The 22,893-nt window shown below is 43.3% G+C and overlaps 1 protein-coding gene across 1 annotated transcript in view; it reads right to left on the bottom strand.

Moving 5' to 3' along the window:
- The window catches only part of LOC120034138 (thyroid hormone receptor alpha), a 111,690-nt gene that overhangs the window by 36,297 nt on the left and 52,500 nt on the right, over positions 1 to 22,893 (bottom strand). The window contains exon 2 of the mRNA XM_038980585.1: positions 8,299 to 8,736. The gene's annotated coding sequence lies outside the window, so the exon portion shown is untranslated. The remainder of the gene's footprint in view (positions 1 to 8,298; positions 8,737 to 22,893) is intronic.

Below are 22,893 nucleotides of genomic sequence, written 5' to 3' on the forward strand. Positions count from 1 at the left end.
TCTCTACTGCACTTGGTCTGCCTTCCACATCTCATCCACACAGACAGGCAGAAGTGGAATGTGTGTGTGTGTGTGTGTGTGTGTGTGTGTGTGTGTGTGTGTGTGTGTGTGTGTGTGTGTGTGTGTGTGTGTATGTATGTATGTATGTATGTATGCATGTTTGTAGTTGAGTACTCAACAACTTGTTGTGTTAGTTTATTAAAAGGTTAAGGCATTCCAAATGGGTTAAAGTTTAAAGCCCCAGACTACAGGACGGGATCACACCTCCCACCGTCGGTGTGTCGGAACGGTAACAAGCTGTAAATCAGTTGGCCAACGCAGTGTTTCCATCCAGAGAATCCCTGCTATTCATTGGGGGGGGAGACGGGGTAATCCTTACACAGAACAGACAATATATTAATTTCTACCAGTATTTATCAGTGAGAATTAAGGACAGGTTAGTAGACAGGCCTTTGTATCTGTATCAATCCAACTTTATTTACTGTATAAAGCTGAGACATTACTAAAAGGCATATAAAGCGGAGATCCGCGAAGGTAAAATAAGAAAGAGTCACTGGTTGTTGTTTTTTGAGCATCCAGTGACATAAAAAAAGATGGTAGTACATACGCTGCTGTTCAATTGTGCGTGTAATGATGTACAATGATGACCAAGGGACTAAAACAGTGTTAGTTGTTAAGCTTTGACTTTAGGAAAGGCATTGCCAATTTTGTATGTGTTGGGGGGGGGGGGGGGGGGGGGTTCTGCATGTCATTACAATCGTGGAATACTTCTAGTTCTTTGGACACATCAACAACTGGACATCAACTGCAGACTTCCTACCTTGAAGTCTGGGGCTTGGGGGGGGGCTTGGGGGGGAATAGTAAGCTAGACCTTTTGGCTGGTGCTAAAAAGACCAGGCCTGTTATTAAAATATGGGCTGCTTTCAGACTTGATATACTGTACATGCTGCTTTCTGACTTCATATACTGTGCGGGTGTGAATTCTTGTTCTCCATGCATCCATCCGTCTGTCTGACAAGTCGACAGAGCCTTGAAGCCTGCCACGTGAGGCTGACATTTGCTGGACTTCCCCGTGAGTATCTCAAGTCCCTTTATGGCTCCTTAAAAGGATAGTTCACTCCAAAATCAACGTTTTTTCCCCAGACGTTTTAGGATCTCAAATATGGTCAAATGTCGAGATGAGTCCCACACCATCTGTGGTGTATATCCAGCTATAAGCCTCAATCCCAAATAAATGGGAAAGAAAGGCACCACCCGAAATGATGACATAAGACATCCAGCTACATCTATACGACAGATGGCATGGGTCATGCCATAGAGTCATCTCAAACATTTGACCACTTTCAGGGCCTGAGCAACAACATCAATAAATAAAACGTTCATTTTTGTGAGAATTGTTCCATTAAATCCGGAATCTGACTGACAACAGGTCAAAGGTCGTGATGGAGCATTAAGGTATACTTTATCAATACTGTATGTCTACCTGTGGAACAACTCAGTTCTCGTGGCCAAGACCAGGGCTAGTCAGTATTATTCCAGAGCAGTGTTGTGGTGGGCGGAACGTTCCGCAGGGTTCCGGAGTGTTACGGAGTGTGTCTGGCCTGGAACTCCCCACCAGCAGCAGGGCAGTAGGCCCCAGGTGGGATTTATGAAGTGTTAAGAATGTTTTGATCTCAACCTGATGCAGGCCATCTGGGAGCAGTCTACACCTCACTGGCGCCTCCATGATGCCTCGTCCTCCATCCCTCCATCCACCCACTCCCCCTACAGAAAACACTCAGTGTATCTAATATACAGGGAGTTGGAGACCATGCCCTCTTTTCACAAGCCACAAGGCCCCCACACCCCCAACAACAATCTCCATCTGGCCCCAGGCAGGCTGTCACATTCCTTCCCCAGAACACTCTACCAAATATGGACTGGGCTGATCACATTCGGTACTTCTGACAAATGTGTCTCAAGTGATTGAGCGGATCATGTTCCGGGATTCTTCCGATGGCATTGAGTACACCACAGTACGTGCTAGGTTCATGCTAGGGATGCACGATAGTCAGTGAACATATCGGAATCGGCCGATGTCTAGTTTAACGCCCGATGTGCAAAACCAATGTCAAAGCTGACGTGCATACCTATATAACGAAGGTACATGACGTAATGACGCCACGTAAAATTTTGCGCTATACGTGCAACACAGAATTCCTAAGCTAGCACACAATGTCAGCTGTGTGGATCGAGCAATCAACAAGTCAAGCAGTAATTTGAAAGAGTAGCAAAATTTCAGCGAGACAACAAAGGCGAAATCCATTAAAGCCAAGATAATGAAACTCATTGCCCTTGACAATCAACCGTTCTCTGTCGTGGGTGATGTTGGCTTTCGCCGACTGGTCGAGCACCGGTTAACACTACCAAGTGCGCCATTTTTCCGATGTTGCCCTACCGGAGTTACACAGTAATAGCTTCACTGCTATTAGCTTCACGACATACACACTATGGAACCGCCGTTTGGGTCTTTGCGTGTCAAAATAGATACAGTAGCACTGTCAAAGATGTATTAAAAAAGTTAGCAAACACCTGTGTGTTTACAATACCGCGTTGGTAATAAAGCATCATTTGTTCGACTGCAACTTCTGGGGTAGCTAGCTTTAGCTTGGTACCTAGCTAGCACCAATACAACCAGCCTGAAAACAATGACCAGTAAAAACTGCAGTCATTTTCATTATTCTTAGCAATGATTTAGGAATCCTTGTAAGTATTAGCAAATAGTAGAATTATGCCATACTTTTATTTTAAAGGCTAACCGCAAAGTCCACTATTTATCAAATATGAACTGTCTTATAAATTAGGGTTATTTTAGATGACACCTAGCTATATAGTTAGCTAGCTAACTCTAGCTACTGAAACAAATGTCGTTTGGCTATTTTTTTGAGGAAGAACATTGTTTGCACCCATGAGGTAGCTAGCTTTTTTTTTAAATGACCAGCACTGTAGGTGCGCAAGACAACTTTACCAGCATCATAGCATACGTATCGATGAATCGTTGTGACATATGAAATACGAGTGACAGTGTAATCAATGTGTAATAACTAAGGTAAAAAATGAAGGAATGTGTTAAATTATTATGTGACGTGCAGTCATATTCAGGACTTGATTGGTCAAATATTGTTATTTGACACGTTAAATAGTGTTAAATAGTATATTTTTTGACCCGCAAAGACCCAAACGGTTGAGAATGAAACGACTGAACAAATTAACAACGAAACAGCACAGCAAGTAAGTGAAATTAATAGGTTTTGCTTATGTTTCACTGGTAATGGGGACATACATAAATATCAACAAAATGACTTTTTGGTCAGTGTGGTATGTGTGTAACCTTTATTTAACTAGGCAAATCAGTTAAGAGCAAATTATTATTTACAATGACGGCCTACCCCGGCCAAACCCGGACGACGCTGGGCCAATTGTGCGCCGCCTTAAGGGACTTTAAGTAGAATGCTTAAAAAGGCAGCTAAAATTGTAAAAATTGGTGATCGGTATCGTTTTTTTTGGTACGCAAAATATCGGATATCGGTATCGGCCAAAATGTCATATTGGTGCATCACTAGTACATACCCCAACCAGAAGCCATGCATTACAGGTAACATCTGCACTGAGCTAAAGGGTAGAGCTGCCGCTTTCAAGGAGCGGGACTCTAACCCGGAAGCTTATAAGAAATCCATAATGCCCACTGACGAACCATCAAACAGGCAAAGCATCAATACAGGACTAGGATTGAATCGTACTACGATGGCTCGGACGCTCGTCGGATGTGGCAAAGCTGGCAAACAATTACAGGCTACAAAAGGGAAGCACAGTCGAGAGCTGCCCAGTGACACAATCCTACCAGATTAGCTAAATTACTTCTATGCTCGTTTCGAAGCAAGTAACACTGAAACATGCATGAGAGCATCAGCTGTTCCGTGTGTGATCACACTCTCCGCAGCCGACGTGAGTAAGACCTTTAAACAGGTCAACATTCACAAGGCCACAGGGCCAGATGGATTACCAGGATGCGTACTCAGAGCATGCACTGACCAGCTGGCAAGTGTCTTCTCTGACATTTTCAACCTCTCCCTGACCCAGTCTGTAATACTTACGTACCTTCAATCAGACCCACCATAGTCCCTGTGCCCAAGAACACCAAGGTAACCTGCCTAAATGACTACCGACCCGTAGCACTTACGTCTGTAGCCATGAAGTGCTTTGAAAGGATGGTCATGGCTCACAACACCATTATCTCAGAAACCCTAGACCCAGTCTAATTTGCACACCGCCCCAACAGATCCACAGATGATGCAATCTCTATTGCACTCCACACTGCCCTTTCACACCTGGACAAAAGGAACAGCTATGTGAGAACACTATTCATTGACTACAGCTCAGCGTTCAACACCACAGTGCCCTCAAAGCTCATCACTAAGTTAAGGACCCTGGGACAAAACACCTCCCTCTGCAACTGGATCCTGGACTTCCTGACGGGCCTGCCCCAGGTGGTAAGGGTAGGTACCAACACATCCACCACGCTGATCCTCAACACAGGGACCCCTCAGGGGTGCGTGCTCAGTCCCCTCCTGTACTCCCTGTTCACGGCCATGTACGACTCCAACACCATCATTAAGTTTGCAGATGAAACAACAGTGGTAGGCCTGATCACCAACAACGACGAGACCGCATATAGGGAGAAGGTCAGAGACCTGGTCGTGTGGTGCCAGGACAACAACCTCTCCGTCAACGTGATCAAGACAAAGGAGATGATTGTGGACCACAGGAAAAGGAGGACCGAGCACTCCCCCATTCTCATCAACGGGGCTGTAGCAGGTTGAGAGCTTCAAGTTCCTTGGTGTCCACATCACCAACAAACTAACATGGTCCAAGCACACCAAGACAGTTGTGAAGAGGGCACGACAAAACCAATTCCCCCTCAGGAGACAGAAAAGATTTGGCATGGGACCTCAGATCCCCAAAAAGTTATACAGCTGCACCATCGAGAGCATCCTGACTGGTTGCATCACTGCCTGGTATGGCAACTGCTTGGCCACCAGCCACATGGCACTAGAGGGTAGTGCGTATGGCCTAGTACATCACTGGGGCCAAGCTTCCTGCCATCCAGGACCTCTATACCAGGCGGTGTCAGAGGAAGGCCCTAAAAATTGTCTAAGACTCCAGCCACCCTAGTCATAGGCTGTTCTCTCTGCTACTGCACGGCAAGCAGTACCGGAGCGCCAAGTCTAGGTCCAAGAGGCTTCTAAACAGCTTCTACCCTCAAGACTACTGAACAACTAATCAAATGGCTCCCCAGACTATTTGCAATGCCCCCCCCACCCACCTCTTTTACACTGCTGCTACTCTCGGTTTTTATCTATGCATACGTCACCTAATAACTCTACCCACATGTATATATTATCTTGACTAACCGGTGCCCCCGCACAGTGACTCTATACTGGTACCCACTGTATATATAGCCTCCCTACTGTTATTTTACTGCTGCTCTTTAATTATTTGTTACTTTTATTTCTTATCTTTAAGTATTTTTCTTGAAACTGCAAACCTGCTGATTTCAAAGCTGACTGTTACCAAAAACTGTATTAATTCACTTAGTCTCCCTCACCAAAAACAAATGCACCTCTTTTGTCTTCCTTTGCTTCCCACTAGATTCCATAGCCACAGTCAGATTCCACAGCCACATTCTACACGGCCACTTGGAAAAAAGAGAGATTGCTTCTTCTACGCAAATGTTGTTACGTAGTACAATAAAATAATGTTTCTCTTAAACGTTTCCAATAATTGAAGTCCTAAATGGAAGGGGTAGCCCCATGAAATCAGCTAAAACAAGCTCAATAAAAATCTATGTATGCACACACTCCTATAGAATAATATGCGTTGACCTGTATTGTAAAGTACTGTGAACAGACCTAGGCTACATCTTGCTTTACTCAGTTTATCAATAGAGACTTACCGTTCAAATAAATGTTTACCATTATGCTGTTTTGTAGTTTGATTGGTAAAAATCTAAGTAACATTTCTTGTAGAATTGATTCAAATAATGCATAAACATTTGTTTCAAATGTAATGACAGAGGAGTAGCTGAGTTTATCTGCTTGGATCAAGTGCCATTCTGGCTTTGGCTAATGCGCCTTCTTTTTTTGGGTGGTCTCGTTTTGGTATTGAGATAATAAACCCGGTATCGGTATTCAAGTCAAAATGCTGGTATCGTGGCAACACTAGTTATAGGGCTATAGGCAAGAGTCATAGATTCTCCAGCCGACCTTGCGTGTCGTCTCTGACTGGTAACATATTGATCTGCATGATGAAAGCATCTACCTTCAACTCTGTTTGCACTCTGTAGTCTGGACACACGCGGAGATTCAGCAGGCAGGGAGGGAGGCACGCAGGCATACACCAGTTTTGACGATACCAGTGTTACAATATTTTCTTCCATGGCAAAAATGTAAATACGAAGCTCTCTTGGTCCTTTAAAAACCTGCTGCCTGTAAAATAGTGTGATATAGCTTGGAAAATAAATACATGTGACTCTGGATGACAACATAAATGATGTTCGTTTCCAACATCAGGGCTGTTTGCCTAATTAAGTTACATCCGCTTCGTGTGTTGTTTCCTCGCCACGATACTAACAAGTATCGTACAGAGCACACACAAACGCACGCATGCTAGCACGCACACCAACACTCACACAAGCACATAGCTTTCCGTAAGGTGCACTCCACGGCAGGAGCCTCTCTGATTGGTCGGCCTGGGGTTCTGGTTTCTATACATCAACCTGTTGCTCAGCTGTTCCCGTGCAGCATGTGCAGGGAAGGGAGGACATTACCATGGCAACACAAAGTGCAGGAAAGGGGAAGGTGTTATGGGTGCTAGTATGACGCGTGAGACGATTATCAATATAAGTTATTACAAGTGACATTTTCACAGCAGAGGGAGGGAGTATGGAATGCTGAGAGAAATAAAAAGTGAAGTCCCTGAGGACGGGGTCAAAGATCCTAGCATTTTGTCACACGATGAGGAATATGTATTGTTAGCATTGTTTATGTCAAATTAAGAATGGAGCCATGGGAGCGGCAGGTAGCCTAGCCGTTAGAGCGTTGGGCCAGCAACCAAAAGGTTGCTAATTCGAATTCCCGAGCCGACTAGGTGAAAAACATCTGTCCGTCTGCCCGTGAGCAAAGGCCTTAAACCTTAATTGCTCCAGTGTCCCTAGCCGTGACCCCGCTCTCCGCTGGTGTCTTAGGGGAGGGGGATGTGCAACAAAAAACACACTTGTTACACACCTGTACATGTGTGAAACAGGACAAATATCAGCACTTTCGGTATTAACCTACGTTCCTAACCCAGAATCCCATTGAAACACAAGGACTGATTCTATCCTGACTTTACCCCTCAGGCATCATAATGGAAGACATTAGATCAAGGGGATCAAAAGGGGACATGAGATCTGTTTGATCCAGACTTATTTGAGCTAAGCACACAGGGAGGGAGATCCTCATCTTAGACTATGAAGCACAACAGTCAAACATCAACCCCGAGGTGTGTCCACACCAAATGTGCCACATTGGTGTCAGCAGTGGGATATAGCCATAGCCCCACAGTCAAACAATCCGGAGTGCACTAGCACAGTCGTGTTAAAAAGGCATACAGAAAAGGGCTCGGCCAAGGACCAGGTCCTGTATTCATAAAGAGTGCTGATCTAGGATCAGTTGAACCTTTTAGATCCTAATGAATAGGATCATATGGAAAAGGAAGACCTGATCCACCATGAGCACTCCTACTCTGAGATGCTTTTTTAACATGGGCCCTGTTCAGTTGGATCAGTCACTTCGATCTCTGACAGTCTAGCTCCCTCCTCCACTTCGACTCTCTCTCCCAGAAACCCTCAAGCCACCTGGCGGGTCACGGAGGATTAGCCAATCAAAAGGTCAGAGGTACACGGAGCTTCCAGTGGATTAACGCCACAGCCAGACAACACACAAGAGGCAGTGGTTTACTCTGGTTACTCATGTTCGGAAATAAGTTAGTTGACCGCGTATAGAACAATTCCTTGACTCAAGACCACCTTAAGAGCACCCTAAATCTATACCTTTAGCCTTGAGATAACCTTGCCTCGCCTTCTCAAATTCAATGTGCAGATATGGATATAAAAGAGCTGAGCTATCCAATCAGGCCCCAGTCTTACTACTCCTGTTGTTTCACCCACTGCATCATAAGGCGGAGAGAAGGGGCCGACTGGGAAGGAACCAGAGAACTCACCTGTGGATTGTTCTTCTCACCCTCGCTCTGCTGGGTCTTACTGTTCTTCTTACAGCCTTTGCCACCTGGCGGGCTATTATCGGCTGATGATGTAGCCCAGGCTCCCCTTTCAGTCCCTCTCAGCCCCTAAGGCAGCGCGCTGCTCTCAGGGTCCCCAAACCATTCAGGCTTGCCGCTGTGCTGTTTAATGTAAGTAACTGACCCCCAAGCATGCAGCCTTCTGGTTTTGACTGCCTCCCAGGTGGGCCATTTTCCAGGGTCTGACAATGTGATGCTGCCACCCAGGCAAACTGTTTTCAGGCTCTCTCCGTGCTGTTTTTTTGGCAGCAACTCGCTAGCTCGGCTAGCCCTGGGTCTGAAAGCCTCAGACGTGCTCCACTGCTCGGTCCTGGTCTACCTCCCAAAAAGGTGCTCTCCAGTGGATCAGTCAGCCTGCACCTGTAAGACACACACAGAACAGAAGGGTTCGACATAAACACAGAGAAGCCAACTGAGTACAAAACACCTTCAAACTCACAGGGCAGATTAATCAGAGGACTGGTTCCCGGAACACAGATTAAGCCTAGACAAACTGACAGGGTAGATACTGTAAAAACAGTCAAAGCCTGGATTTTACTGGTGTGTCTATGAGTTTGGTCTGCCTTGCTGTTGTGGTATTGTGGAGTTGAGGTCAACATTATTTTAGGAAGGTATTACTTGAGGACAAGTTCAAGTAGGGAGAATAGCATTTTAGAAAATCTATAAATTGCTAACTCAAGAGACTTTGTTTCACATACAGTGCAAGTAGGAAATGGCCTATTCTGCAAGTAGGAAATAGCCTACTATGGCCTAATGCCAGTGGAGTTTGTCAAAAGGCACCTAAAGGACTCTCAGACCATGAGATACAAGATTCTCTGGTCTGATGCAGAGATGCATGACGGACTGGGAGTCTAGTCAAGATCGAGGGAAAAATGTACGGAGCACAGTACAGAGAGATCCTTGATGAAAACCTGCTCCAGAGTGCTCAGGACCTCAGACTGGGGCAAAGGTTCATCTTCCAACAGGACAACAAACCTAAGCACACAGCCAAGACAACGCAGGAGTGGTTCGGGACAAGTCTCTGAACGTCCTTGAGTGGACCAGCCAGAGCCCGGACTTGAACCCAATTGAACATCTCTGGAGAGACCTGAAAATAGCTGTGCAGCGACGCTCCCCATCCAACCTGACAGAGCTTGAGAGGATCTGCAGAGAGGAATGGGATAAACTCCCCAAATACAGGTGTGCCAAGCTTGTAGCGTCATACAGAAGACTCGAGGCTGTAATCGCTGTCAAAGGGGCTTCAACAAAGTACTGAGTAAAGGGTCTGAATACTTATGTAAATGTAATAAAGTTATTTATTTTTAATACATTTGCCAACATTTCTAAAAACCAGTTTTTGCTTTGTCATTATGGGGAATTGTGTGTAGATTGATGAGGGAAAAAACTATCAATTTTAGAATAAGGCTGTAACGTAACAAAATATGGAAAATGTCAAGGGGTCTGAATACTTTCCGAATGCACTGTATCTTTAAGCGTGGTCAAGTTAATAGTTATGTTGTGGATGATGTATTAAACCACCCAGACACATCAAAGATGCAGTCATCCTACTGAACTGAGCTGCAGGACAGAAAGGAAACTGGCTTAGGGATGTCACCATGAGGCCTTTGTAGCTGTTTTAAAATCACCAGAGTTCAATAGCTGTGATGGGAGAAAACTGAAGATGGATCAACAACATTGTAGTGACTCCACAATAATGACCTAAATGACAGAGTGAAAAGAACATAAATTTACGGGAAAAAAATATTCCAAAACAAGCATAAGTACGCAACGCAACAAGGCACAGAATTAAAAAAAAAACAAATACTGTATAATTGCTGTTAGCCATGATCCCCAACACCTTGACAGAGCTTGAAGAAAAGAAAATAATAAAAACATTTTTTTAAAGAATAATGGGCAAATATTGCACAATACAGGTGTGCAAAGCTCTTAAGAGACTTACCCAAGAAGACTCACATCTACAAATCAGGCGTTTCTAACATGTATTGACTCAGGGGGGTGAATTCTTATCTAAATCAAGGTATACAGTATATATGTGTTATTTTGTATTCATCTTTAAAAAATGTTTGAATTTCTTACAGTTTGACAGAGTATTTTGTGTAGATCATTGACAGAAAATGACAATGAAATCTATTTGAATCCCACTTTAACACAAAATGTGAAGAAATCCAAGGGTGTTGTAGACTTTCTAAAGGCACTGTAAGTTGGGCTGCAAATGGTCGGAAACCTTCCGGGAAATTTCCGGAAATTTTTCAAGGGAGGTTAAGCCCGGGAATTTTGCTTAAATTCATCAAAAATGTTAGTTTATAACAGTGAACCTTTTGTGGAATACACCTAAGGCAATTCTAGGTCTTGTGGCATGTTTTGGTTAAACTATCCCCAATTCAATGGAATTGCAACCCTCTGCATTCACAGTGCACTCTTCCATCACATGTACAGCTGATTCTCAAGATCTTGCACAGGAATGAGATGCTATTGAGCCCACACTACTACACTGTCTGAGCCAAGGACTACATGCTTTCTGGTATGTTTTGATTGCAATACTGGGTGGGGTGAATATATTTTATATGACATACAATATTTTTTGTTAACTAGTAAATAGTAGCCTACAGGAAAGTGTGTTTAAATCATTTCTAACTTGTTAACAATTTCTGCTAGTTAGTTTTTGCTACCATGTGGGTTTTAGTTTGCTTGAGCCTGCTAACTGAGGAGTGTTAATTCACCTGTTTCCATACATTTCATTTTAAAACATTTATCTTACAAATGAGTTGTTTAATCTAACTGCTTAACTATTTATCTGTACATGGAATTGCATTTTTTCTTCTTTTTTTTTTACAAATGTTTTCCCTAATCTTTACAGGAAAATGCCACGGGCACTATCTGACACGGAGACATTTCACTGCAACTAATGTAGACGGAAAAGCTGTGTACATTTGCAAATACTGTGCTAAATCATGTGAAAAAATGCAACAAAGATGCAGAATCATCTGGCCAAGTGCATAAAGTTCACTCAGTGCTCACAACAAGCAACCTCTGACAAAAGTTATATTCGAGGTGAAAATTATCAGACACCTTATTGACAGCAACAGCTCATGGTCCTCCTGGAATCAGAAGTTTTTTTTTACTCAATGGAGGAACGTAGTCAGAGAAATGCTGATGAATGTCTTGCTCGAGTTGTGTATGCAACTGGTTCACCTCTGATGCTGACAGGCAATGTGTATTAGAAGAGATTTCTGAATGTTCTTCTCCCAGCATATACCCCTCCAACCAGACATGCTTTATCTACTAATTTGCTGGATGCAGAGTTCAAGTGAAGGTCAAGCAAATCATAGAGAAAGCAGACTATTGCAATCATCTGATGGGTGGTCGAACGTTCGTGGACAAGGAATAATTAACTACATTATCTCCACCCATCAACAGTCTGCTGATATGGACATCCCCATCAAGAGGATCCTCCTGGATGATGTATTTTGGGAGAGAGTGGTAAGCAGCCTGAAACTCCTTAAACCTATAGCAGTAGCCATTGCACGGATTGAGGGAGACAATACCATCTGATGTTCAGACTCTGCTTGCAGATGTAAGATAATAAATCCGTACTGCCCTGCCCACTTCACTGTTGCTCCAAGCAGAGGAAACTACAGTTCTGAAATACATCAAAAAGCATGAAGACTTCTGCCTGAAGCCCATACATGTCGCAGCGTACATGTTGGACCCCAAGTATGCTGGCAAGAGCATCCTGTCTGGTGCAGAGATCAACAAGGCCTATGGTGTCATCGCTACCGTGTCTCGCCACCTTGGCCTGGATGAGGGCAAGGTTCTTGGCAGTCTGTCGAAGTACAACTCCAAGCAAGGGCTTTGGGATGTAGATGCAATGTGGCAGTCGTGCCAATATATCTCATCAGCAACCTGGTGGAAGGGACTTTGTGGATCTGAGGCTCTTTCCCCTTTAGTTTCTGGACTATCATTTTACAGATGTTGAAAACGTTTTTGGGAGATGCGATGGATCATTGGGGATCATTCAATATTCCCTTTTGTTGTTCAGTGAAATCATCCCATGTGAAGAGTCACAAATTGAACTTTAATTAAAATGAGTTGACTAAATAGTTATTTTTTCTATTGGAAGGATTTAATCATTTGCAATTATGTCTACTTATGATCAGGTAAAAGGTTTATGTTTCGGTCTCCATATGATATGGTAAATATATCCAATGCCAAAAACACCTACATTTAAATGGTATTAATATTATTTTGCATATATTTCCGTTAATTCCCATATATTCCCACGGAAAGTTTCCACCTCTGAATATTCCCCAAAATGCGCCACCCTAACTGTAAGTAGTGGCCACCGGCGGCGCTAACACCTCTACTGTGGAATTGAGGATACAGCAATCGTAAAATAAAGAAAATAAGTACTCTGGGGGGAAATGTGCCATTCAAGACTACTTCATGCTCTATCATTATTTGTGAATTACAGGCCTCCAGTTCCAGCTTCAGCTAGCAAGCATCAAAAACCCCTGTACCCAGCTCCTCTGTGAGACATTATTAACAGCATGAACTCATTTCCAGTACTCTTACAGCCCAGCCCGGAAGGCCTACTCAAAACGGTTTAAGGCAAGGACATATTTTCACTGCGTTACTTTGGTAACGGCCTAGTGATTTTTAGCCATTGAACAAAACAAGGAGAGGGTGACTCAGATGGACTCCCTGGCGCTTGAAAGAGTGACAGAGGGAGCGCAATCACAGATAAAACATCAATTAGTTAGTTAATTTAATTAAAATGTTAGCAATCAGTGACTATCTGCCAAGGACACACTGACAAGGAGAGATGAAAATAACATATGGCATTGGCAAGACTTCTGTCAGAGACTGCCTTCACTCCTTTCCCTTTTCCACATTATGTTGTGTTACAGCCAGCATTTAAATTGATGACATTTACATGTTGTGTCACTGATCTACACACAATACCCCATAATGTGAGTGACATTTTGTTTGTAGAACATTTTTGAAATTAATATAAAATGTAAACCTGAAATGTCTCGAGTCAATAAGTATTCAACCTCTTTCTTATGGCAAGCCTAAATAAGTTAAAGCGTGAAAATGGCCTTCACAACTCACATAAATAAGTTACTTGGACTCATTCTGTGGTTTTATGACTACCCCATCTCTGTACCCCACACATACAGATAATTGTAAGGTCTCACAATCGAGTAGTGATTTTCAAGCACAGATTCAACCACAAAGACTAGTAAGGTTTTTCAATGTCTCGCAAAAATGGGCATCGATTGGCAGATGCTGAATATCTCTTTGAGTATGGTGAAGTAATTCATTAGGCTTTGGATGGTGTATCAATACAACCAGTCACTACAAAGATACAGGCGTCCTTCCTAACTCAGTTGCCGGAGAGGAAGGAAACTGTTCAGGCATTTCCCCATGAGGCCAATGGTGATCAGAAAACTGAGAATAGATCAACAATGTAGTTACTCCACATTCCTAACATAAATGACAGTGAAAAGGAAGCCTGTACAGAATAAAAATATTCAAAAACATGCATCCTGTTTGCAACAAGGCACAAAAGTAATACTGCAAAAAATGTGCCAAAGAAATTAACTTTTTGTTCTGAATACAAAGTGTTATGTTTGGTGCTAATCCAATTCAACACATTCCCGAGTACCACTCTATATTTACAAGCGTAGGGGTGGGTGCATCATGTTACAGGTATGCTTGTAATCGTTAAGGACTACAGAGGTTTTCAGGATAAAAGAAATAAACAGAATGGAGCTAAGCACAGGCAAACTCCTAGAGGAACACCTTGGTCTGCTTTCCAACATATACTGGGAGACGAAATCACCTTTCAGCAGGACAATAACCTAAAACACATGGCCAAATCTACACTGGAGTTGCTTACCAAGACGACATTGAATGTACCTGAGTGGCCCAGTTAGTTTTCACTTAAATCGGCTTGAAAATGTATTTCAAAAAATCTAAATGGCTGTCTAGCAATGATCAACAATCGACTTGACAGAGTTTGAAGAATTGATTAAAGAATAATGGGTAAATATTGTACAATCCAGGTGTGCAAAGCTCTTCGAGACAAACCCAAAAAGACTCACAGCTGTACTGGCCGCCAAAGGTGCTTCTACAAAGTATTGACTTGTTAAATGAAGAGTCCCTTAAGGATGTTAGGAAGGAACATCATGGGGTGGGACACGCATGAACACACGCAGCTTCCCCAAAACACATGTAAATATTGTTCTATAAATTATGCCTTCCTGTATTATACTTATTATAAAATGTTTATTCTACTGAACCATTTACTTGTTGGCATTCTTACCGTTGAATACTACTGTATGTGTATCCTGTACATACTACTAATGAAACGTATATACTGCACACACACATAGCCTGGAGTGTGAAACAGCTGTCATTGTAACCTCTATGCTGTAAAACAGATGCTGCTCTTGACTAGACAATATGACCCTAGGTGACCTTGTGTTTGTGCTTTTGATAAGCTTTGGACAACATTGTACGCTGTTTTCTTCTGCATCGTCTTGTGCTTTACTTTTATCATAAAAAAATACACAAAATTAGTTTAACTTTACCTGATGATACTGTAATACAAGTGTAATGCATTCCTCTTTACAGATATGTTTTATCTAAGACAGTATATAGATACCTAAAGGGAACACTAGGCATTTTATAAGCAATTGCTTCGCAATGATGAAATAAAAATGTTCAGTGTAAAATATAGGGATCTGGTTACCTCTTATCTAAGGGCTGGATGGAGTATTAAGGAATATCTGATTCTCCCTCAGAGAGAGAGTGAGTGGCAATAGATACCCATCTGTGAGAAGGCTCTACACTAACAACACCTATTCTGGGCTGCTCTGTTTGTCTGTGTGTGAAAGAGAGAGATATGTAATGATGCCGGGCCGATTACTTACTAAACTCAGCAACAACAAAAAAAGAAACGGCCCTTTTTCAGGAACCTGTCTTTCAAAGATGATTTGTAAAAATCCAAATAACTTCACAGATCTTCATTGTAAAGGGTTTAAAACACTGTATACCATGCTTGTTCAATGAATCATAAACAATTAATGAACATGCACCTGTGGAACGGTCGTTATTAAGATACTAACAGCTTACAGACGGTAGGCAATTAAGGTCACAGTTATGAAAACTTAGGACACTAAAGAGGCCTTTCTACTGACTCTGAAAAACACCAAAGGTGCCCAGGGTCCCTGCTCATCTGCGTGAATGTGCCTTAGGCATGCTGCAAGGAGGCATGAGGACTGCAGATGTGGCCAGGGAAATAAATTGCAATGTCTGTACTGTGAGACGCCTAAGACAGCGCTACAGGGAGAAAGGACGGACAGCTGATCGTCCTCGCAGTGGCAGACCACAAGTACATCCGAACATCACACCTGCGGGGACAGGTACAGGATGTCAACAACAACTGCCCGAGTTACACCAGGAACGCACAATCCCTCCATCAGTGCTCAGACTGTCCGCAATAGGCTGAGAGAGGCTGGACTGAGGGCTTGTAGGACTGTTGTAAGGCAGGTCCTCACCAGACATCACCAGCAACAACGTCGCCTATGGGCACAAACCCACCGTCGCTGGACCAGACAGGACTGACAAAAAGTGCTCTTCACTGACGAGTCACGGTTTTGTCTCACCAGGGCTGATGGTCAGATTCACATGAATTGTCAAAGGAATGAGCGTTACACCGAGGCCTGTACTCTGGAGCGGGATCAACTTGGAGGTGGAGGGTCCATCATGGTCTGTGGCGGTGTGTCAAAGCATGTTCGGACTGAGCTTGTTGTCATTGCAGGAAATCTCAACGCTGTGCGTTACAGGGAAGACATCCTCCTCCCTCATGTAGTAACCTTCCTGCAGGCTCATCCTGACATGACCCTCCAGCATGACAATGCCACCAGCCATACTGCTCGTTCTGTGCGTGATTTCCTGCAAGATAGGAATGTCAGTGTTCTGCAATGGCCAGCGAAGAGCCCGGATCTCAATCCCATTGAGCACGTCTGGGACCTGTTGGATCAGAGAGTGAGGGCTAGGGCCATTCACCCCAGAAATGTCTGGGAACTTGCAGGTGCCTTGGTGGAAGAGTGGGGTAACATCTCACAGCAAGAACTGGCAAATCTGGTGCATTCCATGAGGAGATGCACTGCAGTACTTAATGCAGCTGGTGGCCACAAGCTTATATTCTGGGTTCTAACGGGTTACAACAGTTGAACAAAGCTCATAAGACATAAAGTTTTATTCTTCAATGGGTACATAGTGAATTTATAAGTCCAAAAGTAGATGTAGCAATTGCTGATTGCCCCTTTAAAAGATCCCCTCCAGCTATTTAGTTTTTTTACTTGAAAAGTGATATCCCTGACAAACAACCTTTAGCTAGGAGTATATCTACACAGTGTACAAAACATTAAGAACACCTTCCTAATATTGAGCGGAACCCTCTTTTACCCTCAGAACAGCCTTAATTCCTCGGGGCGTGGCCCGTATAAGGTGCCAAAAGCGTTTCACAGGGATGCTGGCCCATGTTGACGCCAATGCTTCCCACAGTTGTGTCAAGTTAGCTGTATGACTTTTGGGTGGTGGACCATTCATGATACATGAGAAACTGTTGAGTGTGAAAAACTCAACAGCGTTGCAGTTCTTGACACCTGGCACCTACTACATACCCCATTCAAAGGCACTTCAATATTTTGGCTTGCCCGTTGACACGCTCTCTGAATGGCACACATACACAATGCACGTGTAATTTGTTTCAAAACTTTAAAATTCTTCTTTAACCTGTCTCCTCCCCTTCATCTACACTGATTGAAGTGTAGCATTCACCTGTATTCAACAATTTGTCAAGGAAAGAGCAGGTGTTCATAATGTTTTGTACACTCAAAGTATTCACCTCCCTTGACTTATTCCACATTTTGCTGTGTCACAGCCTGAATTTAAATATATGTTTTTTTCCTCACCCATCTACACACAATACCCCATAATGAGAAGGTGAAAGTGTTTCTAGAAAAAAATTGTAAAATGTGTTGAGAATGAAATACAAAATATATAAATTTACATAAGTATTGACACCCCTGAGTCAATACTTGGTAGAAGCGCCTTTGACCACGACTACAGCTGTGAGTCTTTCGGAGTAGGTCTCCAAGAGCTTTCCACACCTGGATTGTACACTCAATATTTTCACCCATCTACCAATAGGTGGCCTTTGTACAGCATTCAAAAGCTTCCCTGGTCTTTGTGGTCGAATCGGTGTTTGAAATTCACTGCTCGACTGAGGGACCTTACAGATAATTGTATGTGTGGGGTACAGAGATGAGGTAGTCATCCAAAAATCATGTTAAACACTATTATTGCACACAGAGTGAGCCAATGCAACTTATTATGTGACTTAAGGACATTTTTACTCCTGAACTTATTTAGGCTTGCCATATCAAGACATTTCAGCTTTTCATTTATTCAAAATTTAAAAAAACAAAATTCCACTTTGACATTATGGGGTATTGTGTGTGTATGCCAGTGTCAAAAAAAGTCTCAATTTAATCCATTTTAAATTTAGCTGTAACAAAATTTGGAAAACGTCAAGGGAGGTAAATAGTTTGAAGGCACTGTTTATGCGTTGCAAAATAATGGGCGTAATGACCAATGATAATCCCCATGGTAACGATAGGTTCATCCACAGGCCAAGAGGTGACATTGCGTGTGCCCTTGGACATATCTGTGTCTCACTATTTAGCGAGCTGAACTGGTATGAGTTCAGAGTAAGTGAGAATATTCCGTGCCCTTGGCCTTCTGTTGATATCCCTTTTTGGCAAACAAGTAGTGTAGTAAGAGTTGCAGCTGTCATGACACACATACACAACTCTCCCTTTCTATTCTTCTCCCCTCCCTACCCCCTCTTTCTTTTTCTACCCCCCTTCTCGCTCTCTCGGTGGATGAATAATAATAGTAAACAATAGAGCAACGTAAACAGGGCTGAAAAGTGACCTGTAGCAGGAATATAGAAATACTTGTGGCAATATACTGATGGTAATATAGTGCACTTGGAAAGTATTCAGACCTCTTGACTTTTTCCTAATTTTTTTACATTACAGCCAGCCTTATTCTAAAATAGATGAAATATTTTTCTCATCCATCTACGCACAATACCCCATAATGGCAAAGCAAAAACAGGTTTAGAATGTTTTGCAAATGTATTAAAAATAGTCAGACATGCATTCAGACACTTTGATATGAGACTCAAAATTGAGCTCCTTGAGATGTTTCTACAACTTGTGCTAAATTCAATTGATTGGGCATGATTTGGAAAGGCACACATCTGTCTATATAAGGTCCCACAGTTGACAGTGCATGTCAGAGCAAAGACCAAGCCATGAGGTCGAAGGAATTGTCAGTAGAGCTCTGAGACAGGATTGTGTCGAGGTACAGATCTGGGGAAGGGTACCAAAAAATGTCTGCAGCATTAAAGGTCCTCAAGAACACAGTGGCCTCCATCATTCTTAAATGGAAGAAGTTTGGAACCACCAAGACTCTTCCTAGTGCTGGTCGTCCGGCCAAACTGAGCAATCGGGGGAGAAGAGCATTGGTCAGGGAGGTGACCAAGAACCCGATGGTCACTCTGACAGAGCTCTAGAGTTCCTCTGGGGAGATGGGAGAACCTTCCAGAAGGACAACCATCTCTGCAGCATTCCACCAATCAGGCCTTTATGGTAGAGTGGCCAGACAGAAGCCACTCATCAGTAAAAGGCACGAGAGCTCGCTTGATGTTTGCTAAAAAGGAACCTAAAGGACTCTCAGACCATGAGAAACAAGATTCTCTGGTCTGATGAAACCAAGATTGAACTCTTTGGCCTGCATGAGGTCAATCTTGGTTTCATCAGACCAGAGAATCTTGTTTCTGATGGTCAGAGTCCTTTAAGTGCCTTTTGGTGTAACGTCTGTAGGAAACCTGGCACCATTCCTACTGTGAAGCATGGTCGTGGCAGCATCATGCTGTGGGGATTGTTTTCAGCGGCAGGGACTGGGAGACTAGTCAGGATCGAGTGAAAGATGAAAGGAGCAAAGTACAGAGAGATCCTTGATGAAAACCTGCTCCAGAGCACTCAGACTGGGGCGACGGTTCACCTTCCAACAGGACAACGACCCTGAACAACAGAAAAGACAACGCAGGAGTGGCTCGAAAGTCTGAATGTCCTTGAGTGGCCCAGTCAGAGTCCGGACATGAACCCAATCGAACATCTCTGGAGAGACCTGAAAATAGCCCCATCCAACCTGACAGAGCTTGAGAGGATCTGCAGAGAAGAATGAGAGAAACTCCCCAAATACAGGTGTACCAAGCTTGTAGCGTCATACCCAAGAAGACTCGATGCTGCAATCGCTGCCAAAAGGTGCTTCAACAGCATAATCATTACACAGGCAAGTGTGTGGGGGTGGATTTTGCACCTTACAGTATTGCTCCATTGTTTACATTTTTGTTGATGGGCCCATTTGACTGTGGCTTAAAGTAACTATCACAGCGATGGTGCATCGATTGTGTAGCCTAGAGATTAGTGATACAGGTTTAAACTCAAGTGTACCGACCAAATGTACCCTAGCAGTAAAAGAACAGCACATCCACTCTACATGCCCCAACCTGACAACTGCTTCCAGGACATATACTGTAAGTATGCTACTGGTTGCTGTGATGTCACATCAGATATTGGTCAGTAGTTACTGACAGCTTCCTTTACCGCAAAAAAAAAACAGGGAGAAGGGAGGAGGCCAGGAACAACTAGTGAGCCAAGAAAGAAAGAAGGAAAGAAAGAGGAGGAAGAATAAGAGAAAGGCGCCAGACATGAGACATTGAAAATAGATTAGTTGAAGAGGGAAATGGCAGGAACAGAGAGAGAGAAGTGAGAGAATTTCAGAGAGAGTAAAAGAAAGAGAAGGTATAAGACAGGCTGAGAGAGGAGGAGGAGGAAGGAAGCGAGAGGGAGCCTACGGCAGAGTGAGTGACTACGCATTCTGTGCAGCAGCACCCCTGAGGGGCCCCTTGCTTCATTGGTTAGCTGAGGGTATATGAGGAAAGGAGAAGTCAGTACTAAACCTAACCCAGGCAGCCAGTCAAAGCACAGAGGCCTGCCTGAGCAACGACTAGGGTGGAACTCTGCACCTTACCTACATGGTGTACATCTTCCCTCTCGACACCCCCCTCCCTCCAAAAAGCTTCTACCAGTTTGTGATGAGTAATCGCTGTTCTGATGTCCAGAAGTTATATTTCGGTCATAAGAGACAGTAACAGCAACATTATGTACAAAAGTAAGTTAAATTATTTACAAACAATGCAAAAAAATAAATAAATAAGTTGGTTAGGAGCATGTAAAATGTCAGCCATCCTCTCGGGCGTCATTCTAGAGCAGAATAGGTCTTCGTGGGTCCACTGAACCTAAATACCAGAGACCCAAAATTCCCTTGAGTTCGGTCCTGTTTGATTGTCATCGGGATTATGTAACTACAGCTGAGAGAACCATGTGGAACCGATCACTGCGCTGCATAGCCTAAAGCATTTTTGTTTCATGCTAATAAGGTAAATTTATTGAAGACCTCTAAAGCAGAGAAGAGCAGAACAGATCTGGGTTTAAATTCTATTGGACATTTTTCAAATACTTTAAGTGTTTGTTTTAACATGCCTGGAGTGCTGTATGGGCGGGGGGTTGCAGTTTTACGACTGTTCTATTGGTTCCATTACACCATACAAGCGCAATCAAGCCCAGCTAAAGTTTTTAAAAGGATGCCATATAGCAGTGCTGTAGTACTCGAGTCCAGGACTCTGACTCAAGCCCCAATTTTCCTGACTTGTGACTCGACCATTGGTGACTCGTACTTGAACTCGTCTTCGTGACTTCTGCACTTTTTGTATTTGCACTTGGACAGGCTACTACGATAAGCAGACAGGGGTGTTCAATGCCATTTAAGATGACGGAGGACAATTGTCTTTTTTTTTTTTTTTTTTAGAGCATGGCCTTATTTCTATAACAGTATATTGGATGATTGTCAGTCATATTCCACTCACCCAGCTCAATGTAAGGTTTAGGCTACAAACATGATAGCCACATTTTCCCTATACCCATCATGAGGTTGCTACAACCTAGGCTATGAATGAAAGTTTACAACGTAGGTGCACACAGGTCGAGAGAAAAATTGTAGTAATCAAGGTGACCGACAGTGACGCATTCAATAGAGCTTTGCACACTGTTGCCTGCATCTAGCTGATCTAGGGTGTAATCATTAGTCCAACAGTTGCAAATAAGAGTTTCTATTGGAGAAATGCAGGTACGTTTATTCCCATTTCGTTCCATTTGCTTCCATTTAAGAATCGGTGGAAGGAATACACCCCTGTTCACCCGCAAACACAGTTCACTGTCATAGCAGCCATATACAAACTGAATGATCACTTTGCTCGTTGTATAATTCCTTCTCGCAACTACGCGCTGTCCTCCTTGTACCTTTTCCCTTCGCTTATAGACTTCAGCACACAACACATCAGCTGTCTGTGTCCAGGCAAAAAAAACTTTTCAAGTTAAACTTTCATACCATAACCGCTACACACAGCCTACATCATTGTCACCAGATTAGCTAATGTCATAATCAACATAGCTACTAGAACTAACACTTTAGTAAACCCACTACATCATGCAGTAGTGTACAGCAAGCAGTTTAGCAGTTACACCGGCAGGCCCCTAGCTCTCTCTCTCTCCCCCTGAGTCTCTCCCCCTTCATTTTTGAAGAAATCAAGTTGTTCAAAATTGTTCAACTATTGTCTCTGAGTCAACTACCCACCCCTTTTTATGCACTGCAGTGCTAGCTAGCTGTAGCTTATGCATTCAATACCAGATTCATTCTCCACCAGATTGGGTGGACAACATGTTAGTTCATGCTGCAAGAGCTCTGATAGGTTGGAAGACATCCACCGGAAGTTGTCATAATTACTGTGTAAGCCTATGGAAGGGGACTCCTAGGTTTTGTGTTGAAGGCAATGTATCGAGAGGAGGACAGAAGCTGACTGTACTCCAGCTACACATTGGTGCTACCCTACAAAGTAATGTTGATGCTACTGTAGACCTTCGCAAAACAGTGTTTTATTCAATTATTTGGTGACATGTGAATATATTTTTATATAAAAAGCATAATTTAAATGTCTCACTATTTAAATGTTTATAACATTTACTGAGGAGGATGGTCCTCCCCTGAGTAGCCTCCACTGTATGCAGAATATTAGCAGCACTGGGTGCGCAGAGCAGCGAGGGTTCTGTTCTATAGCAGTGGGAAGGACGCGCCACACCCGGCACACACAGCCTACATAAGCTGGTGAGCTGCGGGGGGGCAAGCAATGATCGTGGGCAGACAGGCAGGCTCTGCTCCAGCTTTGCCTCCGATCATAGGCTACACGTCGCACAAGCAGCGCTCTTGCTTTGCCGTAACTACCAGTCACCAGCCTACTATTTAGCTTTGCCT

This window comes from Salvelinus namaycush, chromosome 3, assembly GCF_016432855.1.
Source record: "Salvelinus namaycush isolate Seneca chromosome 3, SaNama_1.0, whole genome shotgun sequence".
NCBI lineage: Eukaryota > Metazoa > Chordata > Actinopteri > Salmoniformes > Salmonidae > Salvelinus > Salvelinus namaycush.